We start from the raw sequence: 21,834 nt of genomic DNA, 5'->3' as shown, positions 1-21,834 counted from the left end.
ACTCCACTGCATACTAAGTCTTCGAGTAGAGTAAGAATTTAAGTTTTAAAGTATTAAGTTTTATTCGCCTATTCACCCCCCCCCCCCTCTAGGCGACATCCAGATCCTGTTCCCTGGTCAAAGGGAACTTTCAATTGGTATCGGAGCTAGGCCTCTCCAGTGTGGGCTTAGCCGTCCGGAGATAACGATGTCGTCACAAGAGGTAACTGTAGAAATTCTTTTAGGCGATGGCTCTAATTACAAATCTTGGTCTGTCTCTATTTATAATGCTTTCATGAGTGTTGATTCTGATTTGAGACAGATCTTTTGTAGAAGTATTTTTCCATCTGATATCAGTAAAAATCCCTCTAATGATGAACTAAGATGTTTATCTCTCAATCACCGTGCTTGCAACATCTTAGTTGATTCTCTTTCTAGAGGTGCTTATTTTGCCATCATGAGTAGTGATAATGATTTATTTGTTGATGCTCATGATTTATGGAATAGAATTAAAGTAAAATATTGTGTGGCAAATTGTACTCCCTATATTGCTTGTGATGCTAACCTTTCTATTGAAGAAGATCAAGAACGATGGGCACCCAACAATGAATCCACCTCGTCGACAGGTTTGGTCTCCACTAATAATAAGTGTTTTATTGCTAACAATGATGGTGGAGACAAAAGCCATGATGAGGAGGAATATGAGGATGATAGCGAGGATGAATCTTCATCACCTCAAGGTACATTTTCCTATTTTGCTTCCACTGACATTAATGACAGGGAAAATGAGACCGATGATGTGGAAGAAGAGGAGATTCGCCGTTTCTACATCCATCTCAACAAAGAGGACAAGGCACTCTTGGTTAAGCTGTTGAGAAGGAACAAGGAACAAGGCGAGACGCTTCTCAGGCTAGAGGAGTCCCTCATCAAAACCAACAACAGCCTGGAGAAGAAGACCAAAGAACATGAGAAGCTAAAGCGCTCTCATGATGATTTGGTCCAAAGGTATGAATATGTTTTAATTGAGCAAAGAAATAGTCATGATACATTATCTGATATTGCTCAACTTAAAACGGAAAATTCTATGCTTAAGAGTCAAGTAGAAACAATGGACTTAGAAAAACGTGCTCTAGGTAAAAAGTATGATATGTTGTCATATTCTCATAATAAATTAGTTGATGACCATATCATGCTTAATGTTGCTCATGAGGTTATAATTGCAAACTTAAATTCATGTGAACCTCATTCTCGTACGTGTGCGCATTTGAATTGTATATCATCATGTGCTAACCCCTATTGCTCAAAAGAAAGCCAATCATTGATTGAGCAACAAGTTTTAGGGTCACAAAAGAAATTCTGTGGGAACAAGAAGCAAAGACAACTAAGGAGAAGACACATTGCTCAACTCTCTCAAGATATCCACGGGCGCGTGGTGAAGAAGCTTGAGAAAGGAAAAACTGCAGCAAGTGTTAAGCTCAATAAGAAGAATGTTCCCAAAGCTATAAATGAAGAAATCAACATGAAAAAGGAAAAAGGTAAAAATACAATTAGTCATGTTGTTTGCACTGATCATCTCTCCATGTCATTCAAGCACAAAAAGGGAAGAGGAAAAAGGAGGTGCTTCAAATGCAAGGAGATAGGCCACCTCATCGCGTCTTGTCCGTACAAAGACAAGGATGAAGGGACAAGAAGTTGCTTTGGATGCAAAAATAAGGACCACATGATCACTTCATGTCCGGTCATGAAGAATCAAGGATGTGCATCCTCCAAGGTGACCCTCATCAAGGAAAATGACACACAGCAAGCGTCATGTCAGGTTGAGCGACGCTTCTGCTACAAGTGTGGTGAGCAGGGTCATCTATCCAAGGTATGTTATAAAGGTAAGATTCCTAAGCAAGTGAATTTGTGTCAATCTTATTCGCGTTGGAGACCCAAATCATACACTTGTGCTAGATCTATAACGAGATCACCTAGAACTAGCACAAAGGCAATTTGGGTACCAAAGGCACATTTAAATGATCATTATGGACCCATCCCGAGATGGGTACCAAACTGTGCTAACTAGACCATGCAGGTGCCTTGAGATGGACTGGAGACCATGGGAGAGCTTAAACTCTATGCTTAATCTGTTAATAGTTTTGGTGTTTATTGACTCAAGGTTGAATCACTAGTGAAACACTAATCCCATGTTCATCTCAAGTGAAATAAGGTGTATAGGTCCTGAATCATTATTGGTGAATCAAGTAAAGGACTTTTGATGAGAATCTACAACTTGCTCTCCAAAGGATGGTACCCGTGTATTTTAAGTACATAATTGCAATTTAGTATTGCTCTTAAGTTGGCTTGTTGTGCTACCTGACTTTGGAGTAGTTATGCTTTATGATTGCCTGTGTTAAATGAATCATAATGATGTTTGCTTAATCATGACTGGTGTTATATAGGATATATCTTTTGAATCATTCATGGGTAGCTCTTTCATTTGTTATATCCACAACAATTAACTCTCTTGGTATATATATGGATTAACCTGTAACTTTTTGTAAGTCATGCTATGTGCAAATATGACATTTTGTTTAGTCCATGTTCACATGATTACCCTAGTTTGATACTGTGTGAATTTCAAATCCATGTCGTGCCCTTTTGAGCTATGAGGTGCATGAGCAAAAGGAGCCCTGAATTGGTGATGACAAGTGCTCTCATAAAGGCAAAGGTATGGAAAATGGAACTGTGCAATTTTATTGAATATCGTGAAGTTCCATTGATAGTGATCATAGCTGTGTTCTTGCATTTCATTGGTAGTATCGTGGCTTAGGAGACTTATGCCTTAAAATGTTGTTTCTTTTGGTATACCTAAAGAACCTTCTTAACTATGATGTGCTTAGACATGATCATGTTGTTAGTATATGTGATGCAATGATAGTTAAGTATGAAGCATGTCTAAGTTGCGTGTAAATGTTATACTTCCTGTGAGTATTCAATTGGCTTAGGTGCCACTGAGGCATGCATTGTTGTATTTAATCAACCTTTCGTTTAGCCTTCAATTGGTGTTAAGTGGCTTTTCATTTGATATTCAAATTGGCATCTTTGTGTGATGAAAGTGATAGAGTATGCCTTGACCAAGGTATGTTGTGATCCCCTCTAGTTCTGAGGAAGCTAGAATGTGCAAAGTGCAAGTCATTCAAATACTTGATGCACAACTTGAGGGGGAGCACACATAACTTGTGTCTTTTGAGACTAACTATTTCTTGAGCAATCTTGTACAGTCTCAAGGTGGAAAAGAGAAGATGAGCATGAAATAGAGCAATCAGGACTTGGGTGCCTCTGTAAGTCAAGTAATTGGTATCTTAAGTCATGAGTAATTGTATATCTTTAGATTGCTCATGCTCTATAATATCTGGTGATAATAGATGCTTATTCTTAAATATCATGGAGCCATGATAATAAATGAACTTGCAATTGGTATCTTTCAATTGGTAGCTGTGATAGTTTGCTTCATTTGACATCTTTTGATAATCATTAGAATAGAAGTTTCTTCTTGTGCCCAATACTATAACTTGTTCTAAGTTTGGTGTCTTAGCAACAAGAAAAAGTTAGGATAAAGAATCAGGCACAAGTGTGGAGAAGCTCTCGAGAGATTAAATACTTTCAAGATGGGAAGTACACTACAACATGGTAAAGGTACAAAAGGAAGTATTAATCTATGTGATAGTGCATCTGTTCAATAAGTAAGGGGGAGTTTTGATAGTCGTTTTTCCTCCTTAAACACCCTGCTGTCCCTTGACATCATCCTACGTTCTTGTTTGAGTATGGTTTTTGGTGTTTGATGTCAAAGGGGGAGAAGTTGTGCATTAAAGCTTATCTCAACCTGAGAGGAAAGCTTATCCTAATGGGTGATGTGTTAGTTTACGCTTTGCAAGTGTGATATTCATATGTTTCTTGCAGTATTATATGTGTTGCTCATATGGACTAGTGTTTCCGCTGCAATGAATTATTTGGCTTCTATAGTGTAATAGATAGTCATGTGGTTAATGGTGTTTTAAGACTAAAAGTGCTTTAAGATTGCTTTAAATTGGTATCTTAGTTTAAATTGGTATCTTAATGGTGAATAGTGGTAGGTTGATATTCCTGTGATATATCCACTAAATTGAATGATGTTTAACTCTGATTACATGCATTTGTGTGGTATAGCATCATGGTTTGATTCTTGACACAATGCATACTAAAAAGTGCTAAGGTGTAGAAATGTTTCGATTTGCCTAAGTATGTGCAAATTGGCATCTGAGGCCAAAATTAGGTTTTTGAAGTAAGCACTTATTTAGGGGGAGCATTCTATAATCTTAGTATTCAAATTTGTGCTTCAAATCTTATTCTTATGTAAGCTTTAATTGTGTTGCCATCAATCACCAAAAAGGGGGAGATTGAAAGCTCTCTTGTGAGTTTTGGTGTTTGGATGACAACTCAATTAAAGGACTAACAAGTGTACTAAGTGTTGAACAGGTGCTTAAGGTAAAGCCTACAGGGTTCAACACAAGTGAACAAATGTGATAGTCCAAGAACTGGATTATGGATACATGATGGACATCACAAGTAAGATGGACATCGCATAAAGTGAGACTCGGGTGCGTAGCTCGGAGACAACTGATCAAGCCAAGGACGGAGGCAAGAAGAGCTTCGAGGTACCAAGTGCACGGGAGAAGGTCAAGGAGGCTGAGGAACCCAAAGCCAAGGGTGAAGAAGGAGGCTTGCAAAGTCAAGGGTGATCAAGTTGAGAACAGCTACGGCACATCAAGGATCACTACATAAGGACGTGACTTACAGCCAATGAGGTAACAGCTACAATTATGTGGTGTAAGTCATAAGGCTCAAGATCAAGCTCTAAGGAGGAGATCAAGGTCACTAGAAGGAGAACAAGTGTCAAAACCAGAACTGGAAGCAGCCCAAAAGAGTTAAGTTCACCTTGATCTTTAGTTTGGGTTGTTCCTATGTTTGGAGATGTTCTATGTGACCTTTACAGGATGTTGGAGCCAAGTGATGTCAATCTAGATCAAGTCAAGCCGACTTGATGATTTATGAGTCCAACATCAAAGCTCAAGCATGTGAAATGCTATAGATGTAATGATTAAGAGAAGGTATGCTTCTATACTTAGAACATTGGTTTTGTGGACTAATATACTTGTCTAAGTGTTAGAAACAGAAAGAAGAAGAAAAGGAGAGAGGTGCAAAGGGCTTGGCTATGTACAGCCAAGACAGCTCAGTCTGGCACACCGGACTGTCCGGTGGTGCACCGGACAGTGTCCGGTGCGCCAGGCTGAACTCTGGTGAACTGGCCGCTCTCGGGAATTCACCGGCGACGTACGGCTATAATTCACCGGACTGTCCGGTGTGCACCGGACTGTCCGGTGAGCCAACGGTCGGCCAGGCCAACGGTCGGCCGCACGATCTGTGCGGGACACGTGGCCGAGCCAACGGCTAGATGGAGGCACCGGACTGTCCGGTGTGCACCGGACATGTCCGGTGCGCCAACGGCTCCAAGACTACCAACGGTCGGCTTCGCCATAAAAGGAAAGAAATCGGGCACCGGACAGTGTCCGGTGTGCACCGGACTGTCCGGTGCGCCACCCGACAGAAGGCAAGATTTGCCTTCCTGGATTGCTTCCAACGGCTCCTAGGCCCCTTGTGCCTATAAAAGGGACCCCTAGGCGCCTCCAGCAATGATAAGCGCAGCCAACAAGTATAGACTTCACTCGAATCAATTCTCACTCTCCCTCTTGTGTGTAACTCTATAGTTTGTGTAGAAGGCACAGCTATAAGCCTTAAGAGAGAGGAGAAGTGCTGCTTAGAGCTAGAGCAAGGTCTTGAGCGTATCGTTACTCTGCCGGGGTGCTGCCAAGAAGTTTGTAAGCAGCCGCGGTTCTGTTGTAACCCCACGCAATAGTGAAAGGCTCTATCTGTCATACTGACAGATCTGAGCAAACGGAGGAAGGAGTTGAAATAGACTCCAAGCCCAGGTGTGGCTAACTCCAACGAGGACTAGGCAAGCATTTCAGGCTTGGCCGAACCTCGGGAAAAATCCTTGCGTCTGTGTGCTCTGTTCTGTATTGTATCCTGACTCTCTGCCTTACTCGTATTTATATCTGCACTTCAATACTTATTTGTGGTATAAGCTTCATTTGAAGTGCAGGACATTTTGAGACAGGATCTTCCATTCCGCTGCAACCTACTCGAAGAGTCTTCTCACTCCACTGCATACTAAGTCTTCGAGTAGAGTAAGAATTTAAGTTTTAAAGTATTAAGTTTTATTCGCCTATTCACCCCCCCCCCTCTAGGCGACATCCAGATCCTGTTCCCTGGTCAAAGGGAACTTTCAAGGGTGGCTAGCACAATGACAAGAAGGATCCTGTCATCAAGCTAACATCTAAGGGAACATTGAGGCAAAAGGGAAGATGTCGTAATTGTAGTATCTATGGTCACTGGAAGCAAGATGCAAGCAACCCAAGATGGAGCACAAATAAGAGGCACACCATGTGCAGGAAGAGCCAGAACATCCAGCGCTCCTAATGTCCACGGTTAACACCATGCACATCAAGCGTAGCTCGTGTGACGTTATGACATCTAAGGTGAACATGGATGATCAAGTTGTGCATATTCATGAGAAGAAGGTGATCCTTGTTGATAGTGATGAAGGCAATGATGTTTGGGTCCTTGATATGGGTGCTAGCAATCACATGATAGGGGGCTTGAGGCACTCACATCATTCGGCAAATTTGTACGCAGCACAATGGGTTTTAGCGATGGATCACTCGTCGAGATATAGGGCATTGGCTCTGTGATGCTCCATACGAAGACAAAGGGCCACAAGGTAATTACTGAAGTCTACTTTATTCCAAAATTGAAGAGCAATATTGTAAGTCTAGGCCAATTGGAGGGGGCTGCAAGATTGTAATTGAGGATGGATTATGCAATGTGTTCGATGTCGCGCACTCACTACTAGCTCGAGCACCTCATATCAAGAATCATCTATATTTGTTGATGATGCAGTTTGCTGCTCCTATCTGCCTGGTGGCAAAGGTAGATGATGAGGCCTAGCTATGGCATGCTCGTTGTGGTCATCTCTGTCATAGAACCTCTCAAGGTATTAGGCCCACCTATAGATGTCCTTATCCTAAGGACCTCAGACAGTCACGCAGGTGTGCATAATGACTCGGCAAGTTCGGTTATCGGTATCTCCATCACATCGCCCAAGAGTTAGAGCACCTAGAGGGGGGGTGAATAGGTGATCCTGTAAAAACTTGAACTTTAATGCCACAAAACTTTGTTAGGAGTTAGCACAATAAAGCCAAGTGGCTAGAGAAGAGTTCTTGCAAGACACTATAACCACAAGAAAATCAACACAGATAGACACAGTTGTTTATCACGTGGTTCGGCCAAGTACAACACTTGCCTACTCCACGTTGTGGCGTCCCAACGGACGAGGGTTGCAATCAACCCCTCTCAAGCGATCCAAAGACCCACTTGAATACCACGGTGTTTTGCTTTTTACTATGTCCCGCTTGCGAGGAATCTCCACAACTTGGAGCCTCTCGCCCTTACAATATGATGTTCACAAAGAAGCACGAAAGTAAGGCTGGGATGAGCAACGCACACAAGACACAAAATCAGAGCACAAATACGCACACAAGTCACAACTCGAGCTCACAACACAACCCAAAGAGTTCTCTACTCAAATGGAGCTCTAGTTGCTATCACAAAGAATCGAATGCGCGGAATTGGAGTCTTGGTGCTTAGGAATGCTTAGAGAATGCTTGGTGTCCTCCTCCATGCGCCTAGGGGTCCCTTTTATAGCCCCAAGGCAGCTAGGAGCCGTTGAGAGCATTCCAGGAAGGCAATTCTTGCCTTCTGTCGCCTGGTGCACCGGACACTGTCCGGTGCGGATTTCTTTCCTTCTTTGGTGAAGCCGACTGTTGAAGATTCAGAGCCGTTGGCGCATCGGACACTGTCCGGTGCACATCGGACAGTCCGGTGCCCCCTTCTGACCGTTGGCTCTGCCACGCGTCGCGCGCGGATTACGCGGCCGACCGTTGGCCGGGCCAACAGTTGGCTCACCGGACGGTCCGGTGAATTTTAGCCGTACGCCACCGACGAAGTCCCGGGAGCGGCCTTTTCACCAGAGCCAGCCTGGCGCACCGGACACTGTCCGGTGCACCACCGGACAGTCCGGTGCACCTAGACCGAGCAGTCTGTTGGCTGTACACGACCAACTTCTCCATAATTGTTTCTCCTGTTTCTAGCACTTAGACACAATACATTAGTCTTCAAAACAATGTACTAAGTCTAGAAACATACCTTTAATCTTGATTTGCACTTCTTGAGTCCTTGGCACAATTTAACACTTAGGCACTTGTGTTAGACACTTAATCACCAAAATACTTTAGAAATGGCCCAAGGCCACATTTCCCTTTCAATCCCCCCTTTTTGGTGATTTATGCCAACACAACATAAAGCAACTAAAAGAGGTGCAATATCAACGCAAATGAAAACACAATTTTGTTTTGATTCAAATATGGCATATTTGGATCATTCTTTGCCACCACTTGGTTTGTTTTTGCAAATCAAACTCAATTTCCTATCTCTAAGTCAAACACACTTGTTGAGACATAAAGAGAGTTGTTCGAAGAGAAATTGATCAAAGATTTCAAAAATTCACCCTATTTCCCATAATCAAATATTCTCCCCACAAGAGATCAAATTTTGACAAAAAGAGACATTTAGAAGTTTGACAAATCAGAAGTCCTAACTCTACTATTTTCAAAATTATCAAGTGGTAGCTGATCCATTTGTTGCTTTGGCCCTTAATTTCTCCCCCTTTGGCATCAAGCACCAAAACGGGGTCATTTTTGTCCCTTGAACCCCATTGCCTCACCAAAATCTTCAATTAAGAGTAAAAAGGGAATAAGAGCATGGAGATGAACTTGGAATAAGTTACCCTCTCATCGGAGTGCAGTGGAAGTCTTGCATGGTCCAAGTCCACCTTTTCCCTTTCAAGTCACCTTTGAGACTAAATCAAGCAAACTCAAGCACACGGTTAGTCTCAAAGGGTCAAGTTGTAGCACATCTCCCCCTAAATATGTGCATCACTCACACATGGACTTTTGAGGTCCGGGGAGTGTTTGTACAACTTGAACACCATAAAACAACAAAATGCTTAAGGAACATGATCAAGGCATAAAAACACATGTATGTTATAAATCAATCCAAGTTCCGCGAATCTAAGACATTTAGCTCACTACGCAGCCTGCAAAAGGTCGACTCATCAAGAGGCTTGGTAAAGATATCGGCTAGCTGGTTCTCGGTGCTAACATAAAACACTTCGATATCTCCCTTTTGCTGGTGGTCTCTCAAAAAGTGATGCCGGATGTCAATGTGCTTTGTGCGGCTGTGTTCAACAGGATTATCCGCCATGCGGATAGCACTCTCATTATCACATAGGAGTGGGACTTTGCTCAGATTGTAGCCAAAGTCCCTGAGGGTTTGCCTCATCCAAAGTAGTTGTGCGCAACACTGTCCTGCGGCAACATACTCGGCCTCAGCGGTGGATAGGGCAACGGAAGTTTGTTTCTTAGAACTCCACGACACCAGGGACCTTCCTAAGAATTGGCATGTCCCCAATGTACTCTTCCTATCGACCTTACATCCAGCATAGTCGGAGTCTGAATATCCAATTAAGTCAAAGGTAGACCCCTTTGGATACCAGATCCCGAAGCAAGGCGTAGCGACTAAATATCTAAGAATTCGCTTCACAGCCACTAAGTGACACTCCCTTGGATCGGATTGAAATCTAGCACACATGCATACGCTAAGCATAATATCCGGTCTACTAGCACATAAATAAAGTAAAGATCCTATCATAGACCGGTATGCCTTTTGATCAACGGACTTACCTCCTTTGTTGAGGTCGGTGTGTCCATCGGTTCCCATTGGAGTTTTTGCGGGCTTGGCGTCCTTCATCCCAAACCGCTTGATCAAGTCTTGCGTGTACTTCGTTTGGGAGATGAAGGTGCCATCCTTGAGTTGCTTCACTTGGAACCCAAGGAAATAGCTTAACTCGCCCATCATCGACATCTCAAACTTTTGAGTCATCACCCTGCTAAACTCTTCACAAGACTTTTGGTTAGTAGAACCAAATATTATGTCATCGACATAAATTTGGCACACAAAAAGATCACCATCACAAGTCTTAGTAAAAAGAGTTGGATCGGCTTTCCCAACCTTGAAAGCATTAGCAATTAAAAAGTCTCTAAGGCATTCATACCATGCTCTTGGGGCTTGCTTAAGTCCATAGAGAGCCTTAGAGAGCTTACACACATGGTCGGGGTACCGTTCATCCTCAAAGCCAGGGGGTTGCTCCACGTACACCTCCTCCTTGATTGGCCCGTTGAGGAAAGCGCTCTTCACATCCATTTGGAACAACCTGAAAGAATGGTGAGTAGCATAGGCTAACAATATGCGAATGGACTCTAGCCTAGCCACAGGAGCAAAAGTCTCCTCAAAGTCCAAACCTGCGACTTGGGCATAACCTTTTGCCACAAGTCGTGCCTTGTTCCTTGTCACCACCCCGTGCTCGTCTTGTTTGTTGTGGAACACCCACTTGGTTCCCACAACGTTTTGCTTGGGACGAGGCACCAGTGTCCAAACTTCATTTCTCTTGAAGTTGTTGAGCTCCTCTTGCATGGCCAACACCCAGTCTGGATCTAGCAAGGCCTCTTCTACCCTGAAAGGCTCAATAGAAGAGACAAAGGAGTAATGCTCACAAAAATTAACTAATCTAGAACGAGTAGTTACTCCCTTGCTTATGTCACCCAATATTTGGTCGACGGGATGATTCCTTTGAATCGTCGCTCGAACTTGGGTTGGAGGTGTCGGTTGTGCTTCTTCCTCCATTAAATGATCATCTTGTGCTCCCCCTTGATCACATGCCTCCTCTTGATGAACCTATTCATCTTCTTGAGTTGGGGGATGCACTGTTATTGAGGAAGAAGGTTGATCTTGCTCCTTTTGTTCCTGTGGTCGTACATCACCAATCGCCATGGTACGTATTGCGGCCGTCGGAACATCTTCTTCATCTACATCATCAAGATCAACAACTTGCTCTCTTGGAGAGCCATTAGTATCATCAAATACAACGTCGCTAGAGACTTCAACCAAACCCGATGATTTGTTGAAGACCCTATACGCCTTTGTATTTGAGTCATAATCTAACAAAAACCCTTCTATAGCTTTGGGAGCGAACTTAGAATTCCTACCTTTCTTCACTAGAATGTAACATTTGCTCCCAAATACACGAAAGTAAGACACGTTGGGTTTGTTACCGGTTAGAAGCTCATATGAAGTCTTCTTGAGGAGGCGATGAAGGTAGACCCGGTTTATGGCGTGGCAAGTCGTGCTCACGGCTTCCGTCCAAAACCGTTCAGGTGTCTTGAATTCACCAAGCATCGTCCTCGCCATGTCTAGTAGCGTCCTGTTCTTCCTCTCTACCACACCATTTTGCTGTGGTGTATAGGGAGCGGAGAACTCGTGCTTGATTCCTTCCTCCTCAAGATACTCCTCCACTTGAAGGTTCTTGAACTCGGACCCATTGTCGCTTCTTATCTTCTTCACTTTGAGCTCAAACTCGTTTTGGGCTCTCCTTAGGAAGCGCTTGAGGGTCCCTTGGGTTTCAGATTTATCCCGCAAAAAGAATACCCAAGTGAAGCGGGAAAAATCATCAACTATAACAAGACCATACTTACTTCCTCCTATGCTTAGATAGGCGACGGGTCCGAAGAGGTCCATATGAAGTAACTCCAGGGGTCTTGATGTTGTCATCACATTTTTGGCATGATGAGAGCTTCCCACCTGTTTACCTGCTTGACAAGCTGCACAAGGTCTATCTTTTTCGAAAGTTACATTAGTTAGACCTATCACTTGTTCTCCCTTTAGAAGCTTGTGAAGGTTCTTCATCCCCACATGTGCTAAACGGCGATGCCACAGCCAGCCCATGCTAGTCTTAGCAATTAAGCATGCATCTAGACCGGCCTCCTCTTTTGCAAAATCAACTAAATAAAGTTTGTCGTCTAGTACACCCTTAAAAGCTAATGAACCATCACTTCTTCTAAAGACAGACACATCTAAATTTGTGAATAAACAGTTATATCCCATATTACAAAGTTGACTCACAGACAACAAGTTATATCCAAGCGACTCAACTAAGAACACATTAGAAATAGAGTGCTCGGATGAAATATCAATTTTTCCTAACCCTTTCACCTTGCCTTGGTTCCCATCACCGAATATGATTGAATCTTGGGGATCCTTGTTCTTGACGTAGGAAGAGAACATCATCTTTTCCCCCGTCATGTGGTTTGTGCATCCATTGTCGATAATCCAGCTTGAGCCCCCGGATGCATAAACCTGCAAGGCAAATTTAGGCTTGGGTCTTAGGTACCCAACTCATGTTGGGTCCTACAAGGTTAGTTACAATAGTCTTAGGGACCCAAATGCAAGTCTTGTCTCCCTTACATTTGGCCCCTAATTTCCTAGCAATTACCTTCTTATCATTTCTACAAATAGCAAAGGAAGCATTGCAAGCATAATAAATTGTAGAAGGTTCATTCATTACTTTCCTAGGAACATGAACAATATTTCTTCTAAGCATATGATGAACAACATTTTTCCTAACCAAATTTCTATCATGCATAATAGAAAAACTAGAAGCAATCATGGCATGAGAATCAAAAGCATCATAACTTCTATAAACGTTCCTAGAATGTCTCCTATCATGATACATGAAAGCATGGTTCTTTTGAGCACTACTAGCCATAGGGGCCTTCCCTTTCTCCTTGGCGGAGATGGAAGCCTTATGACTTGTTAAGTTATTGACTTCCCTCTTGAAGCCAAGACCATCCTTAATTGAGGGGTGACTACCAATCGTGTAGGCATCCCTTGCAAATTTTAGTTTGTCAAATTCACTCTTGCTAGTCTTAAGTTGGCCATTAAGACTAGCCACTTCATCATTCAATTTAGAAATTGAAACTAGGTGTTCACTACAAGCATCAACATCAAAATCTTTACACCTATTGCAAACTACAACATGTTCTACACAAGATGTTGATTTATTAGCTATTTCTAACTTAGCACTCAAATCATCATTTATGCTCTTTAAGCTAGAAATAGAGTCATGACATGTAGACAATTCACAAGAAAGCATTTCATTCCTTTAAATTTCTAAAGCAAGGGATTTTTGTGCCTCTACAAACTTATCATGTTCTTCATACAAAAGATCCTCTTGCTTTTCTAATAACCTATTCTTATCATTCAATGCATCAATTAATTCATTAATCTTATCAACCTTAGTTCTATCTAGGCCCTTGAATAAACATGAATAGTCTATTTCATCATCGCTAGATTCTTCATCACTTGAGGAAGCGTAAGTACTAGTATTATGAGTGCTTACCTTCTTTTCCCTTGCCATGAGGCAGGTGTGATGCTCGTTGGGGAAGAGGGCCGACTTGTTGAAGGCGGTGGCGGCGAGTCCTTCGTTGTCGGAGTCGGACGACGAACAATCCGAGTCCCACTCCTTTCCAAGGTGTGCCTCGCCCTTAGCCTTCTTGTAAGCCTTCTTCTTTTCCCTCTTGTTCCCTTGTTCCTAGTCACTATCATTATCGGGACAATTAGCGATAAAATGACCAATCTTACCACATTTGAAGCATGAGCGCTTCCCCTTCGTCTTGGTCTTGTTGGGATGCTCCTTGCGACCCCTTAGCGTCCTCTTGAAACGCTTAATGATGAGGGCCATCTCTTCCTCATTGAGTCCTGCCGCCTCAACTTGTGCCACCTTGCTAGGTAGTACTTCCTTGCTCCTCGTTGCTTTGAGAGCAACGGTTTGAGGCTCGTGGATTGAGCCGTTCAACGCATCGTCAACGTATCTTGCCTCCTTGATCATCATCCGCCCCGCTTACAAACTTTCCAAGTATCTCCTCGGGCGTCATCTTGGTGTACCTAGGATTCTCACAAATATTGTTCACAAGATGTGGATCAAGAACAGTAAAAGACCTTAGCATTAGGCGGACGACGTCGTGGTCCGTCCATCGCGTGCTTCCATAGCTCCTTATTTTGTTGACGAGGGTCTTGAGCCGGTTGTACGTTTGGGTTGGCTCCTCGCCCCTGATCATTGTGAATCTCCCAAGTTCGCCCTCCACCAACTCCATCTTGGTGAGCATGGTGACGTCGTTCCCCTCATGTGAGATTTTGAGGGCGTCCCAAATCTGCTTGGTGTTATCCAAGCCACTCACCTTATGGTATTCATCCCTGCACAATGAAGCTAGAAGAACAGTAGTAGCTTGTGCATTTTTGTGAATTTGCTCATTAATGAACATGGGACTATCCGTACTATCAAAGTGCATTCCATTTTCTACTATCTCCTATATACTTGGATGGAGAGAGAACAAGTGGCTACGCATTTTGTGACTCCAAAATCCATAGTCCTCTCCATCAAAGTGGGGGGGTTTACCGAGGGGAATGGAAAGCAAATGAGCATTGGAACTTTGCGGAATACGAGAATAATCAAAGGAAAAGTTTGAATTAACCGTCTTCTTTTTCTCGTAGTCGTTGTCGTCGTCCTTTTGGGAAGAGGAAGATTCGTCGCTGTCGTAGTAGACTATCTCCTTGATGCGCCTTGTTTTCTTCTTCCTCCCGTCTTTTCTTTTGTGGCTCGAGCCTGAGTCAGTAGGCTTGTCATCCTTTGGATCATTGACGAAGGACTCCTTCTCCTAATCATTGACCACCATCCCCTTGCCCTTAGGATCCATCTCTTCGGCGATTAGTCCCTTTCTTGAAGAGAACGGCTCCGATACCAATTGAGAGCACCTAGAGGGGGGTGAATAGGTGATCCTGTAAAAATTTGAACTTTAATGCCACAAAACTTTGTTAGGAGTTAGCACAATAAAGCCAAGTGGCTAGAGAAGAGTTCTTGCAAGACACTATAACCACAAGAAAATCAACACATATAGACACAGTTGTTTATCCCGTGGTTCGGCCAAGTCCAACACTTGTCTACTCCACGTTGTGGCGTCCCAACGGACGAGGGTTGCAATCAACCCCTCTCAAGCGGTCCAAAGACCCACTTGAATACCACGGTGTTTTGCTTTTTACTATATCCCGCTTGCGAGGAATCTCCACAACTTGGAGCCTCTCGCCCTTACAATATGATGTTCACAAAGAAGCACGGAAGTAAGGCTGGGATGAGCAACGCACACAAGACACAAAATCAGAGCACAAATACGCACACAAGTCACAACTTGAGCTCACAACACAACCCAAAGAGTTCTCTACTCAAATGGAGCTCTAGTTGCTATCACAAAGAATCGAATGCGCGGAATTGGAGTCTTGGTGCTTAGGAATGCTTAGAGAATGCTTGGTGTCCTCCTCCATGCGCCTAGGGGTCCCTTTTATAGCCCCAAGGCAGCTAGGAGCCGTTGAGAGCATTCCAGGAAGGCAATTCTTGCCTTCTGTTGCCTGGCGCACCGGACACTGTCCGGTGCGGATTTCTTTCCTTCTTTGGCGAAGCCGACCGTTGAAGATTCAGAGTCGTTGGCGCACCGGACACTGTCCGGTGCACACCGGACAGTCCGGTGAATTTTAGTCGTACGCCACCGACGAAGTCCCGAGAGCGGCCTTTTCACCAGAGCCAGCCTGGCGCACCGGACACTATCCGGTGCACCACCGGACACTGTCCGGTGCACCTAGACCGAGCAGTCTGTTGGCTGTACACAGCCAACTTCTCCATAATTGTTTCTCCTGTTTCTAGCACTTAGACACAATACATTAGTCTTCAAAACAATGTACTAAGTCTAGAAACATACCTTTAATCTTGATTTGCACTTCTTGAGTCCATGGCACAATTTAACACTTAGGCACTTGTGTTGGACACTTAATCACCAAAATACTTTAGAAATGGCCCAAGGGCACATTTCCTTTTCAAAGAGCGCTTAACCCATCACGCAGACATTACACATCATCGGAGTAAGCAGAAAGGATTACAATAACATAGTTTACATTCATAAATAAAATATAGAAAGAGTTTGTTATTACATATCCGGGTACTTGAGTGCGTAAGCTTATTATTACATCACAGGAAGGCAAAACACCCTCCCCAAATAAGTCTTAGTTTTCATCCTCCTGCTTGGGAACCACCTTGGAACAGAAACAGCAGAACTCAGTTGTTTCATCACCTACAACAACATGGGTTTGAAACCCTGAGTACAGAGTGTACTTTCGCAAGTCTTACCCGTTAAATGAAAAAGACTCACAAGGATATGCTGGCTTTTGGGAATCAAGGTAAAGTTTATCAAGATTCAAAGACTCTTTTTGCAGAAAAGCTTACTATGAGTGGATCCTTAAGAATTCATTTTACTTGTTAGGTTAAGTAGTTACCTGCATCTAGCTTCATTTCTATTCTTAGATCAAGCACTTGGCCTATACTAGCCATCTTTTATCAACCCTTCAGTTCACTTGATGCTACATGTAGGGCAGTGACCAAGTCTTCATATCCGAGAAGTAACGGCGATCCGAGTCGATTAATACCCAGCTGGGGATCTCCAACCACACGACATATGTAGAACTCACCACTTACATATATCAACTTGCACCCGGGTTTCTCAAGACCAGAATGGGTTCACGCCAACCGAGAGCACAAATACTCCACCGTTCAGCCTCTTGCCACGGAGAGTACATGCTACTCTCGCCATCTCTCCACTCCCATTGCGTGGTGGCGTTTCTGGTATTGGTCCGACCGAGGCAAAGCTTACCCATAATGAGACATGTGGCTAGTTAAAAGGTCCTCGATCATCAAGCCTACATCGGCTCGGTCCTTAACCGACTCAGACGGAGACACTACACCGAGACTCCCTTCTCGTGCAAGTCACCCGCCTGGTCTTGTCTTTATTATTTAAACACCCAAAGTTTGGTACCTGACAGAGGTACTCTTTTCATATGTTGATCCATCACGACCATGATGGATTCACCACCATAAGTTTTTCTTTGTAAAAATTACCATCTAGTGTGAAGCATCACCTTTTGTTTTAAAATAAAACATTTTGTTTTCTAAAGCAAGGCTAAGCATCAGAAAACTTGTTTAAATAAATCAGGTAACAAGGAATGGAAACCAATTTTCCAAGGAAGGGAATGCATCAATTGTTTAGCACACAACTCCTATCACCTAATGCATTAGACAAAGTGATAAAGTTTTAAAACAACAAGGAAAGGGATAATGCATCGGGGCTTGCCTTGTGTTGCAGGAGGTTCTGGTTCCACACAGCAGATGTCGAAGTAAAAGTTGTTCTCTGCTGGAGGACTCTTAGTCTGGGAGACAACCTCTTCTTCGACTACGGTTTCTTCCTCGTGTTCTATACATGATAATACATGTACATAAATGCTTATGCTATGTCATGAGTATGCAATTACAAAATAAAAATATAACAAGTTGCATCTTGAATACAACTTTCCTTCATGGTACAAATTAATCACTAAGGTTTTCTAATTAGATATTCCTTTAGTATTAGTATTAAGTAATTAACCCTATGAGGCTAGTTATTGGGTTTCTGATCAAACATTGTCCAAATCATTTCAAACTTCACTCAGGAGCTCTAATCATCATATTAAGCTTACTTAAAAAGTTTCATGATTTTTGGAATTACTAAACTATTTCTAAAATTCTAAAAGGTTTGGTTTAAGCATCTTTAAATGCTACACAATTCTAGGTTTGGGATAAAAAATTTGGAACTATTTATATTAAATACTACTTTATTTTAGGAATTTAGAAAAATTAGTCTCATGATTTTACTAATTTTCTACTATTTTCTACAAATTTCCCAAGCTGACAGTAAAAAGAAAAGAAGAAATAATGAATAGTGGCGGGCCGTATCTAGCCCAAGTCAGCCCGCGAACAGGGGAACGCACCCGCGTCTACGCCCGCGCGATCTGTTTTGCGCGTAGGCCTCTAGATATTTAAATAACCAGTAAAGAGTCTCTGACAATATTCCTTATGTCTCACTGACAATCGCATTTAGGTCCTCGCATTTCTATTTCTTCACGGTGCTAGGTCTCTGACGGCGCCGCGTCGAGCACATGGACGGAGGCGCAAATCCATGCCGGCGGTTACGTGCTACGGTGGTGTTGAGCACGCGGACACCCTTACGGATGCAACCCAAACACATTCACGTGCTCAATTCGGCCAGAGCGCGGTTACCACATAGCTGCTCGCGATAGCGGCGAAACCGGATCACCGGTGTGCCCTTACCGGTCTACCTAAGTTGGTCGAGTTTAATCCAGGGATGCGGAATGACTCAGTGACCTACTAGGGTTATAGTGTTCACGCAAACTTGGACGGAGACTACCAGGATCGGCCGGTCGTCATGAGCTATGTCTGTGGCGGCATTCCCGGATAATAACGCAACGTTCTCTAAGCTATGGTGCGGTAGTGCTTAATCAGCCAAGACCGAGAGCTTCACTAGCATAAGAGGATGTGGAATCGTAGACCCGAGGGATATGAACGGACCTGTGGATGGCTGACCACGGCGCGATGTCTCACGGTGGTGTTCTTGGCCGATTTGGGGAAAAAAGAAATTCGTGAGCTATGGTGGATAATCGGGAGCGAGGAGTGGTGCTCTGGGTGCGTAACAAGAAGGCGGAACAGGGTGAGGCGTCAATTTATAGGGATTGACCACTGGTGCTACGAATTTGGGCAAGCTTGAGCTTACGGCGGTGAGTGGGTGAGTCACCGGAGTATGGCTATCGTGGTGCACGATTGGGCAAGGTTTCGGGTGGTAACTGGCTATCACTCGCGACTCACGACGACGTGGTAACACGGTCGATGGTGTGGCGCGACCGAGGTAAACGGCAGCCACCATGGCGACGGCCACACGGCCACGGCGCCGGGCAAGTGGGTACGACGAGGCAGACCCAATCCAACCCCCTTCTGATCTTTTCACTCCTGCGGTAATATCCTTCCCGAACCAAGCACGAATCACAGCGGCCAGCGCGAATCCTCGTGCGGAGATCACCGGTGGCAAGGTGCACTGCATCTGCGATCTTCTTCAGACACTGTTCATTCTAAATAGCTCATTTACCAGCCTGATAGAGCAATTTGAGGAGCTTTGTTCTTCGGTTTTCATATGACGAACTGCTAATCTGACTACATCAAAGTTGTTGCCCTATATACCAGCTTCAACTTTATTATAAGGTTCGTGATCGGATATTCACTGGATTATGCATAATTCGGCCCCAAAGTCAGCCGGACACCACTGTCTATTTGATCTTCAGACTAGAACTTGACTGACAGCCCAACTTCTAGGCCATTTTGTTCCAATTCCTGTATAGTTCTAAGGCTCAATCACTTAATCAAACTTGGACTACTATAGTAACTCTATAATTTTGTTGTATTGACTCATGACAAAATCCCCATAGATCAGGAGATATTAAGGCTTGAACTTGGCCTGATAACACTATTTTCAGAGTTAAGCATATGGGCGCCCTTGGCTCTTTTGCACTTTACCCCAATTTGCTCCATAATACTTTACCCCATTTTGCTCCACAGTACTTAGAAATTTCCAAACATGAAAGTTTCTTAACTTTTACTCTATCACTTTGATATGCACACTTTTGTCCAAAAGTTTATAGAAATTGAAACCACCTTATAGAGCACTAATTAGGGTTTTTTGGGTTTTCTATTAGGGCCTTGAGTGTTCTAGGGTTTAAGTGGCACTTAAACTCTCTAAGTTTAGTCTTTCTTGAACATATCTACTAACCTTTTGGGATCATACTCTAGTTCTCCCCTTACACATCTCAATGCTTCTAATCCTTAGGAAAATACCCTATCCTAGGGTCAAAGACCTTGATCAAATTAAAACATCACATCACATGTTTGTTTTGGAATTTTAGCCTAGTGGATGCACTCTAGGTGTAACATACATAATGAAATGCCAGTGCATATGATGTCATGCCAAAGTTTTAGTTCTCGTAACACCACGGGTGTTACAATCTCAATTTATGGACACTCTGAGAGCTCGGCATGAAAGGGATGGTCCAAGGACTACCTTTGATGAATCGGGTGGAAGAATTTTGTGACGGTGCACTCAAAAAACAACATCGACATTTGTTCCCATAGGTGGCAAATTATAGGGCTGACAAGCCACTCGATTTGTTCCACACAGATCTTTGTGGGTAGATTAGACCGAAGACACCAGGGGGAAAGAGCTACTTCCTACTTATTGTTGATGATCATAGCCGATACATGTGGGTGGAATTTCTAACAACAAAGGATGAGGCCTTCAAGTGCTTCAAGCGTGTGAAGGCACTTGTAGAAACTGAACATGGTGGCAAGCTTCGTACCTTTCATAATGACCATGGTGGAGAGCTCAATTCTATTCTGTTCAAAGAATATTGTGATGACAACGGCATAAAGTATTTCACCACCATGCCATACACACCACAACAAAATGGCGTCGTGGAGCACCATAATCGAATAGTGGTAGAGATGGCGAGATGTCTACTGAAGAGCAAGAGTGTGCCTAGAGAGTTATGGGAGAAGCAATGTACACAATGGTGTATTCGTTGAACTGTGCCACAACAAGAAGTCTCTAAGGAATAAGACCCTATGAAGCATGGCACAATAGGAAACCCAAGGTACATCATCTTAGAACATTTGGTTGTGTAGCACAGGTTAAGAAAGTTGGCCCTAGTATTTCCAAGATGTCAGACAGGTCCACATCAGTGGTGTTTATTGTCTATAGGTAATGTCTTGACTTCGTTGATGGTTGCAGGAACTGCTTCAGTTTCACAGGCCCCTTTCAGAACGATATGTAGTAGCTCATCCTAATTGAAGTATTTCATTCTGGCGAGCGTTCCTTTCATTGGAAATCTTATGAGCTACTTATTAGAAGGTTTTATAAGCAGCTCTTTTTTAGCTTATATAATTGCATTGTATCCAACGTACGCTCATATAGGCTCAACTAGTAATACCAATGTAGGAACTCTGATTGGATTCGATCCTGCCACCTTACCTCCGTGGCAAACACTTCATAGATTGACCATCTGCACCTACTCATTCAATTATTCTATTCCGAGAAATCAAGACTACAATCTTCAGACAGAGCTTCGATAAACTACTTGTCTCATTGGGAATACCCTCTTATGGAGAGCTAGATTCCATAGTGGAGTTTACTTAGCTAAATTAGCAACTTATCGATCTGTTGTAGCTTTTAAAATATGAGTCTAGTACAAAGGGCTATAGGTTATATGATCATTTAACCAAGAAGCTCCACATATCTTGAGATGTAATATTTGAAGAGCATTGAGATTGGGGTTGGAATGATGAGATCCCTGATAAATATATTGCTCATGTGTTTGAAGTGGAGTTTTACACTATTGCAGGATAGGGAACAGTAACTGATAGTGGGAATTCAGGTGCAGTATTTGAAGATTCAGCTGAATCATTTTCTCCTAATCTAGGATCACCTTCCCTTGGTCAGTGGTTAGTTGGCACCGATTCAGGTGTAACACCAGCTCAATCAACACCTCTAGGAAGCCCTACTATACAGGAAATCGAGTTTGCAACACCACCAACTAGAGAATTAGTGAATTCTGATGGTGTGCCAATGAGATTTAGAACATTAGAAAACATTCATGACACTACTGAAGAGGTAAAAAATTTTGAGTATAGTGGGTTGCGTTATCTAGCAGCAGAAGAACCTAAGAGTGTGGAGGATGCCTTGCGAGAATAGTGCTAGAGGGAGGCAATGGTAGCTAAAATGGAGTCGATTCGCT

The sequence above is a fragment of the Zea mays genome, chromosome 9 (assembly GCF_902167145.1).
Source record: "Zea mays cultivar B73 chromosome 9, Zm-B73-REFERENCE-NAM-5.0, whole genome shotgun sequence".
Classification (NCBI taxonomy): Eukaryota; Viridiplantae; Streptophyta; class Magnoliopsida; order Poales; family Poaceae; genus Zea; species Zea mays.
The sequence above is the reverse complement of the archived record's forward strand: the minus strand, read 5'-3'. Positions refer to the sequence as shown.